Source organism: Fukomys damarensis, unplaced genomic scaffold (assembly GCF_012274545.1).
Source record: "Fukomys damarensis isolate Sample0158 unplaced genomic scaffold, DMR_v1.0_HiC HiC_scaffold_15, whole genome shotgun sequence".
In the NCBI taxonomy this organism is placed as follows: domain Eukaryota; kingdom Metazoa; phylum Chordata; class Mammalia; order Rodentia; family Bathyergidae; genus Fukomys; species Fukomys damarensis.
Window position 1 is genome coordinate 15,677,602 of NW_022900927.1, and position 9,813 is coordinate 15,687,414.

At 36.1% G+C, this 9,813-nt stretch overlaps 1 long non-coding RNA gene across 1 annotated transcript; it reads right to left on the minus strand.

Moving 5' to 3' along the window:
• Positions 1-6,377: 6,377 nt before the first annotated feature.
• On the minus strand, positions 6,378-9,131 carry LOC117286138. The gene is made up of 3 exons (XR_004517248.1): positions 8,810-9,131; positions 8,550-8,670; positions 6,378-6,528 (listed from the first exon to the last, which is right to left on the minus strand). It is a non-coding gene; the product is annotated as an uncharacterized LOC117286138 (long non-coding RNA).
• Between the last annotated feature and the right edge of the window lie 682 nt (positions 9,132-9,813).

Here is a 9,813-nt window from a genome sequence, read left to right on the forward strand (position 1 = left end):
TAACCTTGGCAGCCCCAAGCCAATCAAGTTAACCATTATCCATAGCACTTGTTTCCATGTTTATGTATTTATTTATTACTGGGATAACCTCTATGAAAAAGTATATAATCCCAGCAAAATGTGTGTTGAAGAACCAATTGGTTTCATGACTAAGTACAATGAGGGAGAATGTACACCATAGTGAAACATGAGACACCTCAGGAGGTCATTAGAAAGAAGGTATTAAAGGATTAGGCTAGGTTATTTTAGGTATGGCCCAAGAAAGTGGATGGTTTCACTCCATATTGGATATTTTCAGAGAGTGGGGACAGTGTACTCTGACGATGTAACTCAGTAAATCTCAAATGAAGGAAAAGCAGACTAGTGGAAACTAACACAGAAATTGGTAAAGAAGCCATGGTCATTTATATTTGCTGGAGGATGGATGGGTGTTTGATATTTTATGAATTAGAAAGGAAAGTTATTTTTGTCTGTGTGTAGAAAACAGCATGAAGTGGACTTTTTTTTCTTACTTCATCACAGACTCAAAGCGACTTTGATGGTAACATTCTGTGAGATTCTTTATATTCAAAAGGAAAATAACATGAGCTGGCTAACAGTGGGAGACCAACTGATGCAGTCAAGGGAAGTGTCCTCATCCTCCTTCTAGGTTTTCTGGATACGTCTGAAATACAAAGATCAACAGGAGGAAAAAATCATATTTATTTAATAAAAACTTTTATGTGGCCTGAGAGCCCTTATTTTATGCTTAGGTTTAATGAAGAATCAATAGAAAGCAAAAGTGTATTTGGAGAAAGGGGCATGAACTGATGGTAACTGACACAGAGGAGAGCCCAGTGAAGCCTGTTGGTCCCGATTCTTCTGAGTTGTCTGTGTACCCTCCTGGGAACAGGGTAGGACCACCATGGAATGAGACTCTTTATGACCTATTATTAGATGAAAGGAGCAGAGAATTTCTTTATGACCAGTTCCACAGGGAAAGGTAGAGAGCAAGCAGTATAGTATTCTAAGGTTTTAAGGATTGTTTTGAAGAAGAGGCTTTCTCATTTCTGTGACCTGCCTCAAAAAGAAAGGGGAGTAAGAGAAAGAAGGGTGAAAGGAGGTCAGCAAGACCTTGCTCCTGGGATCTTTTTGAGCTCCTTCAGTAAGTGTTCAACATGCCAAGACACTACATCCTGGGATCATGTTCTGAGCCCCAAGAGCTGCCAAGCTGTAATCGTCAAACAAGCTCCAAGCTCTTTCTCAAGAAGAAAACCAGATTTCATCAGATTTTTGTGATTTCCCTTAGTTATCATCCAAATGTACCTGTGCTGGCAATGAGACAGGCAGTTCTGAGGTTTAGGTGAGAAAAGTCCTGGGCTGCAGAAATCCATTTAGGAATGATTATTTTATACACGTGATATAAGGTCTCCTAGGGAGAAAGTTTAGAGTGTGATTAATCCAAGATTTCAAAAAATTCAGTATATAAAGATTGGATAAGGGAAAGTACCAAAAGCAAATGTGGAGAGTTAAGCTTAAAATGAGGAGTATCATCATGAGAGTCTGGGGAAAACCATAGCTTTAGAATAAAGGCCAGTGCTGTAAAATGCTTTGCAAAGGTCAGCTTACAAAGAATAAGATATTATTAATTATAGTAGAGCCACTGATGTAACAGTTGACCTTAGCAAGAGATAAGACATTAAAATAATGGCATTCAGAAGGAGACAGTTGACTGAAAAGGGAGAGAGGACGAGAGTGCAGTGATTGTAGAGAGAAAGAGGAAAATAGAGAGGCAAGAGGACCAGTGGTAGAGAAAGAAGAGACTGGAAAATCTCTAAGTAATAAAGGAGAACATCTGCATAAGTGAATTAGAACAACGGAGTTTTGTAAAATGATTTGGAAAATAGCAGGGAGGATGTCTGGATGAATATTTGCTTTATTATGAAAGGATGAAAGGAGAACATGTGAATATAGATGTTTTTGGCCCAGAATATTGAAAGAGTTCCATTCTTGTATTTCTAGCTTCTCTTTAAAGTAGGAAGAAAAAGATCAAGAGGCATTCAGACATTTGAAAGATTTTTAAAAGGGGTAATTTTACTAGCTTCATGTTGTAATTTCAAAGTGAGGAGGTTATAGGCTAAGGATTATTCTCCACCTCTTTTGTACATTTTCTTAGTGGAAAAAATATCAAAATGTTATCCAAGCAAGATTTTTCTGCCTCTTGGAAGAAATAACAAAAAGTCATCTATTTAAAATATTGGGTTAAAACCACATAATGTTCTTGATATGGCTCTTAATTTATCCAAATGAAATCCTGAATCAAATATAGTTTTATTTTTATGTGCTATAGTTTTTTTCCAAACCAGTAAGAGGAGAATTAATGTGGAGAAATTAATAACTGCTTCTAAAATTCAATTTTGATCAATCTAAGCTTATTTTGGCATAGAAAATATTGTACAGAATATGAGTTACTCTTTTTCTATTTTCAAATAACTAGGCAATATTCCCATAGTGTAAAAATGCATAATTCAAGTATTTCTTACTCAATTAAATAACACATTTATCTAATATTACATTCCATTATAAGCATAGCTCTATTTCTTAATTTTAGCTTCAAAGGCACATTGTAATAATTATATTCATTGGATTTATTTTTATTTATTTATTTATTTTTTGGTACTGGGGTTCGAACTCAGGTCCTTGTGCTTGTGAGGCAGTGGGCAACACTGCTGAGCTCAATTGCCGGCCCTGTGTTCATTGGATTTAGATTCTGAAACATATCAAGGTATAATAATCACATTCTATTACTGTGTTTTAAAAAATGTGAACAACAATTCTTGTTAGCATCTTATACATTTAGCTGTTTCTGCTCTTTTCTTCATGTATTTTGGGAGAATTGAGCCCAAGGCCTCATCCGTGCTACACAGGTACTCTGACACTGAGCTACATCTTCAGGCCTTTTAATTCTGAACTGGAATCTTGCTCAATTTCCCTGACTGACCTTGACCTTGTGATCCTCCTGCCTTAGTCTTCCAGAATAACTGCTTGGCTTTAATTCCTTTTAAGAACTTTATAAACAGAAAATTTTAAATGGTCTTCAGGTACAGTTTTACTACTGCAAATCAGCACACAAAGTAAATTAATGTTAGTCTTTATGCCCTTAAAGCATTAAATGAAAATAATTCCTATGAGGCTTGCTATCCTCTTCTGAGATAAAGTATTAAAAAGAGTTCTAGAACTGGACTTTTTCTCCCTTATCTAAATACAATCTCATTTTTTTCTATCTGTCCTTATGGAAAAGGCTTCAGGCCCACGGCTTCTTTACACAATATTAGTAGGGTTAGGAAAGCATTTTTTTTTCCAGAAGTTTCTTTTCAGTTGGTGAGAAGGCATAAAAAACTCCAGTGCAATTTCAGTGAGCTGTTCCTTCTTTCACTAGAGATGGAATTAAAACTAAAAGTTCAAAAGAGGGCCTTGGGTTGTTTTCATAATTCTTCCTCATTTTATAGAAATTCCTGCAGTGTGTGTGTGCCATCAATTTTAAAGATGAACTAATGGTAAATGCATTTTCCCTGTAGAATACATTCTTACATAGTCTCAAACAGGCTCATGCATTATAGGCTTGAGGAAGTCACAGCAGGGTTTCCTGCAGACCAGTTTCATGCACCGCATGGACTCCCCCGTCCAGTCAAAAAGCATCTTGCTGCTGCTCTCCCCTCTTCCACTGGTAACTTTCTCCATCCTGCTCACCTGCCCCACTTTCAGCTCTTCGGCCTGCAAGCTCCTGTCCAAATTTTATGACTGCAAGCTCCTGTGTGAATGTTAATAGAGACCCAGCCTTGATATTCATCTTCCATTTTTTTTCTAATTAAATATTTACTGGAATATTCCAGCAAGTACCCTGGGATCTTTGTTTGTTTGGTTCCCATTGCTTTTGTTTTTTCTTAAGTTAGTGAAAGACAGTTCATATCACTTACAACCAAAGTGCTTTAACTATTATTGAAGTCAATTTGTAACACTTTCACTTTTACAATATGGGAAAAGGAAGCTTCATTAGTTGCTCAGTGAATAAAAAAATGAAATTATTTTGCTGAAAATGATGACATTCTCAGAATAATTAGATCTAATAGTGGTACTGCTGGGATACCTGCTAAATTAACTAAGTAATCAGGGCAAACAAACCACATTAGGACTCCTTTCTAAATATTTGCCTTTTGAGAGTGATCTTTTAAATTTTACTGCTTAGAAATTCCAGGTTGGCTTCACGGTGATATGCCTGCAAGTTTGCCCTAGTACTGTCATTTCTTTTGCTTTTATTAACAGGTCATTTATTATAAATGCAACTTATTTTTCACTTGACCTGAGCGAAAAGGCCAAGAAGCGATTAACTGCAACTTATTTTTCAATATCAGTCTTTTTTGTCAGAAATTCCTCAAGGACTAAGACCTCCTTTCAGTTTTTCCACTATTCTCAGTACCTAACAGAATTCCTGAGAACATGTACTCCAAATACTTATGTTAAGTGGATCAATTAGCACATGAATGGGTTAAAGAAGATAATGCCAATTTTTTCTTACATTAGTGCAAACAGTTTTCTTTACATTCACCTACATGCAATAATCACATAACTTTCAGTCAGAGAGAATCCATCTAATCAATTCCTCCTCTATCATCAAGTGATTTGTAAGTCTTTGAAGGGATATAGCTAGTCATAAATTCTGCATTCTCCAGGAATCTTTATTCTAGTTCAGATCTTGAGTCTTTTCAATCCATGTAGACTTTAAGGATTCACAAATATCTTCCATGTGTCTAAGTGAATTTATCACCCCCAGGGAGAAAATTCAGAGCTTGCATTACATTCTCAGTAGGGAACAGAATCCAAGAATTATGAGACACTGACTGAAACAAAAACAGTTACAGGTTAAATGGGGAAAAAGCGATACATGAGAATCCAAGAGTCCAGTGTTGTTGGAGCAGAAAGAAAGAAGGGTATACCGGAGATCTGTATGAGAATTAGTTATGGAGCCTGCAGGACTTGATAAGTGGGCTGGGTTTAGACAGTTGGAGTGGAGTGAAGAGATGCCTGACCATTCCACAGAATGAGACTTCACATGATAGGCAGAGTATGTGTCTAAAGTAAATACAGACCGGATGGCTTCATTTCTATCCCTAGTCAGAATCAAGTTTTGAAGAGTTCTTCAGTGCTCTTATTACTAAATAAAGGAATATTCGATAGATGGAAAAATGTGGGAAAGAAGGTGAAACATTGGTTAGATACTAAGGATAGAGTATCTTAGGCATTAAATGCTCCCAGATCTCAAAACATTGTTAGGAACTGGAAACTACTGTCACAATATATTGTATTGAATATTAAGATAGAAAAATAAAAATATGTGCTCTTTTTCTGGTTGTTTTTAAAAAAGGAAATTGCTAAAGATACATATTGGAGGGGCACTTTAAGGTGATGAGTCAAAAATTCTTTTCATACAGGATTAATTAGAAATAAGTTTCTAATAAAAGGTGAGAGATGAGAAAGGTAAAATAAGTGGATATAGTTAAGACAAAAAAAAAAAACAACACTTGGGGCTAGGGATATATGTAGTTCAGAGGTAGTCTTTGCCTAACCTGTGCAAGGCTTTGAGTTTAATCCTGGGCAGAAGTGGGGGAAGGGGAGAGTTAGAGGGAGAGAGGAAGAAAAAAGAAGAAGAGGAGGAGGAGGGAAAGGGGGGAGGAGGAGGGGGAGGAAGAAGAGGAGGGGAGAAAAATAGATCACTACGTAAAGACAGCGCTAAAGAAGTATGTAAAATCCATGTTACTCTTAAGCCACAATTGTTTCGCCACTGGACTTCTGACTCCCCTTCTTGTTTCCTTTTAATTTTATTATCTTAGTTTAAAAACATAATCAGAAAATGTACTTTTTTGTCAAAATTTAGCTTATCTTTTATTGAAGTAACTTCTTTGCTAATATCCTCTGTGCTTAATTCTGAGGGGGAAATAAAAAACATGGGAGACATATTGTTGGCTTCAACTCCTAGAGAGAATTAACTGATCTCCATGGCAGACCATCCGATATGGCTGAGGGAGGAGTCAGGGAGAAGGTAGGTGTGGCTGTGGGCCTAACTAGGCCTAAGTTCCTATCAGGATTTTCAGAATTTCAGAGCAGCAGTTTGGCCACCAATGAAAATTATGTATTTAGAGTAAGAGTGGTGGTTCAGTGTGTACTTGAATTCACATACTTGTTCTCCAAAAGGAAAAACTACAGAAAAGATTTATGTAGGATGGCAAACTACTTTTATTTTACAAAACAGGGCAAAATGATCAGGCAAACAGGCAATAAAACATAGCAACAAATGAACATTATCTGCTATTACCAACATCATCTAAAAGAAAGAATGTAACACCATAATGTGAACACAGTTGGTTTTATTGAAAAAACTGCTCCACCATCACTCCTTCTCTCATTTTGTGGTGCAGCTGCAAGCGGACCTTACACAGGCACCAGTCTGCTGACAGGTCTGGAGATCTCTGCCTGCATCCACTCAGGCTGTTCCTGGAGAGAAGGGGAAAGGAAAACACCAATCCCCGGACCTATTGCAGATGACAGTGCTGATCTGTGTGTTAGTTACAGAGATCAGCATAGCATTCTGTCTCTCCATGAGATTCCACTGAATAACCAGAATTTAGGGAACACTATCTTAACTCTACTTTGCTCCTTTTAAGCTACGTCTGTAGCCTTTAACATATTCCAATCTCAGAATATCACACACTCTAGATTTTCTCTCCTTATTGGGAAATTAAATTTTTTTTTCCTAAATAATATGTGATGCATCTCTTATAATAAGATTTACATAGTAAATCACACTTCTTTAATTTCCATAAGATTCCGAATGCTTTGTTGCTACTTGAGTAATAGCCTTGCCAAGAGCCCTCTGCAATGTGTAATTTATTTCATTTAAATAATTTTGGTGGGTAAACACCTCATCTCAACATCCAGATGTAATTACTATCATAAAGAGTCTGTTAGAATGTGGAGGAGTAGGTTCAAGTCAGAATTAAATACTGACTTTTTAAAATGCAAATTGCTTACAGTGAGGTCATGATGGAAGAAATCCATTTTGCCCTACAGAATAAGTGAGGCAACAGCATACATTCCAGAGCTAGATTCTGTTTCTGAGTAAGACAGATACTCTGTTTTCTTCTGCAAGAATTGGGAATTTCTAATACAATTTTAAATAATGGGCTCACTCAAGAGTAAAATAAATGCATTTACCTTGTAATATAATAAAACATCTCATGAGCCTAGGGATTATACAGTGGTAATGTCTATTTCTCTGTAAAGAAAAACAACTGTTCCTAAGGGGGGGATACTATTGTTTAAAAGAGAGTATGTGTTATTCATAGCAAAATATTGGCAAACATACTCAATGTCTTTGAAATGTCTACAATTTTCAGGGAGAAAATTTAATGTGAAGGTGTTTACAACAGAAATTAAATCCAAATAAACCTATGTCCCTATGTTTTCTCTCTCTCTCTCTCTCTCTCTCTCTCTCTCTGTTTTTTTGTTTTTGTTTTTGTTTTTTTTGGTGGTACCAAGGATCAAACTTGGTTCCTTGAATAAAACTTGGGTCCTTGAGCTTGTGAGGCAGGAGGCGGAAACACTGAGCTAAATCCCTGGCCTGCCTCTTATTTTCTTGTGGTTTAAATTACTGTTACAGTTTTAAAGTTCTTAAGTCATCGATTCAAAAATTTGATCACTTTAATTTCAATTTTATTTATGTAGCAGTATGAAATGTAATATTCAATATTAAAGCAGATTTTTTCCAAAAATTTTATACTATCTTTATAAGGCACTCCAAATGTAAAATAATTAAAATATGTAAGAAAATTTTGCTTTGTTTCAGCTTATGAGCCCCACAAAGTTTATGAACCTGGAGATACTGGCCTACTTGTTTATTACATTTATGAATAGGTAAGCAAATATTGCTTGGCTATTGTATCAAATCATAACTAATCAGCTTAATTAATTTTTCATCCGGTGAAGAACAAAATCTAAAAAGAAATTTCTGTTCTTTCAATCTCTAATGCTTAAGTTTTTATGGCTATGATTCACAGACACATATTTTACTTCCTTATTATGTAAAAATCCATGTGCATTCATATAAAGCAAACTATTTAGAGCTCATGATATTGTCTCAGCTATTATAATCAAATTGTTTCAATTATCTTGGTTTTGCAAGATAGCAAGTTGATATCTTCAGCTGGAAAGACACTCTATCAAGCTTTCATAACAATTCTTTAAAAATGACCTAGACTGCATTAGTTTAGCTTTTCAGAGAAACACCTAAATAGTACAAAGGTTCAACACCAGCCTCTTGACTCAGATGTATAGCTATGTGTAAAAAAGGCATAAGCACACCACATATTAATATTTTATAACACAAAACATTTATATTATTTTAGTCATAAAATAACTTCTGCATAGAATTGAATACTACGAACATGTAGAAACCCTTCATGAATTGATGTTTTCTTTAACAGATCAACAGACCTCTACAAATCTACAATACTTACTTGTTTCTAAGCTTTTGAGAAAGCTTCAGTCTCTTTTGTGATCATTTTCAGCAGGTCTTTCTGTCTTGACTCCCCAGCAGAATTACTGGTAATACAGATCAAAGAGCCCTGATTGAGACTCCTAAAACAAAAGAAAGGTTAACAAGAGAAAAGCCTAACATTAATCAAGGTTTTAAATGACATAGAGACTTTCAAAAAAAAAAAAAACCTATTTATGTACTGAGCTGAGAAAGAAGCGGCTATTTGTGGAGAAACACAACTGAGTAGAGAGGTCTGTTCAGACTCTTCATGGCTTCTCTCTGCAGCACCCTTCTGCCAGGTATGGACCAAAACCCAGTAAATGGAAGCTCTCGTGACTTGTGTTCAGGGACAGTGGAGCAAACCTAGAAGAGAAGGTGAAACTTAGTCTAGTTTCAATGATAAGCCTAGGCTGAAAGAACTCTGCTTTCTACAACATGCATAGAGGGAGAGAGGAAGTAGGAGTGAAGAGAGACCTTCTCAGTCTTCTGTTCAAAGCATTCAGCAGGCCAAGCACCTTATTTTGCTCTTCTGAGACATCACATCCTTTCAACTCCCACTTTAAAACACTGTCCCATCCCTTATTTCATTTAATGAGTGACTTTAGATAAGATTGAGAAACAGCCAGTTTATAAATAATAAAGTAAACAAATGAACTGGAGGAGGCGTGTTAACGTTTGTTCTCAAGATTTTCACTTATTCTCAGTTTAGATAAACTCTGTACTAGCTTTCTTCACATGAATATTGTAGGAAGAGAGTTGGCCACGTTTGCAAAGAAAATATATTTAGAATTTTGCCTAAATCTGCCTGTTTCCATAATTATATTTTAATTAAATATTGCAGGACAAATGTTCAGCAATTACTAATCCTTACAAACTTTTTTTTAAAGCAAAGAAATAGCTAATGTTTAATAATTAGGTATATGTTTTTGGCACAACTTTTTACATGTTAAAAATGGGCTTTAGTGTCTCCTCTTCACAATATGATCTTTCTGCTAAAACTGAAGCTTGAATACAATTCTCAAGATTGACTTCCTGCAAAGGGTGAAAGCGGTACGTACCAGCTGCCAGGCAGTTAGACCACACATCTCAGCTCAGTACAAACACTGAACTCCCAGCACTTCAGGGAATGACTGATGAGCCCATGTGTGCCAAGTCTACCAGATGTCTATTTCCATGTGGTGATGGGCCTTCACCCTCCCTGAGTTGCTGCTCTTGGTCTTATGAGGCACCATTGTCTCTACAGG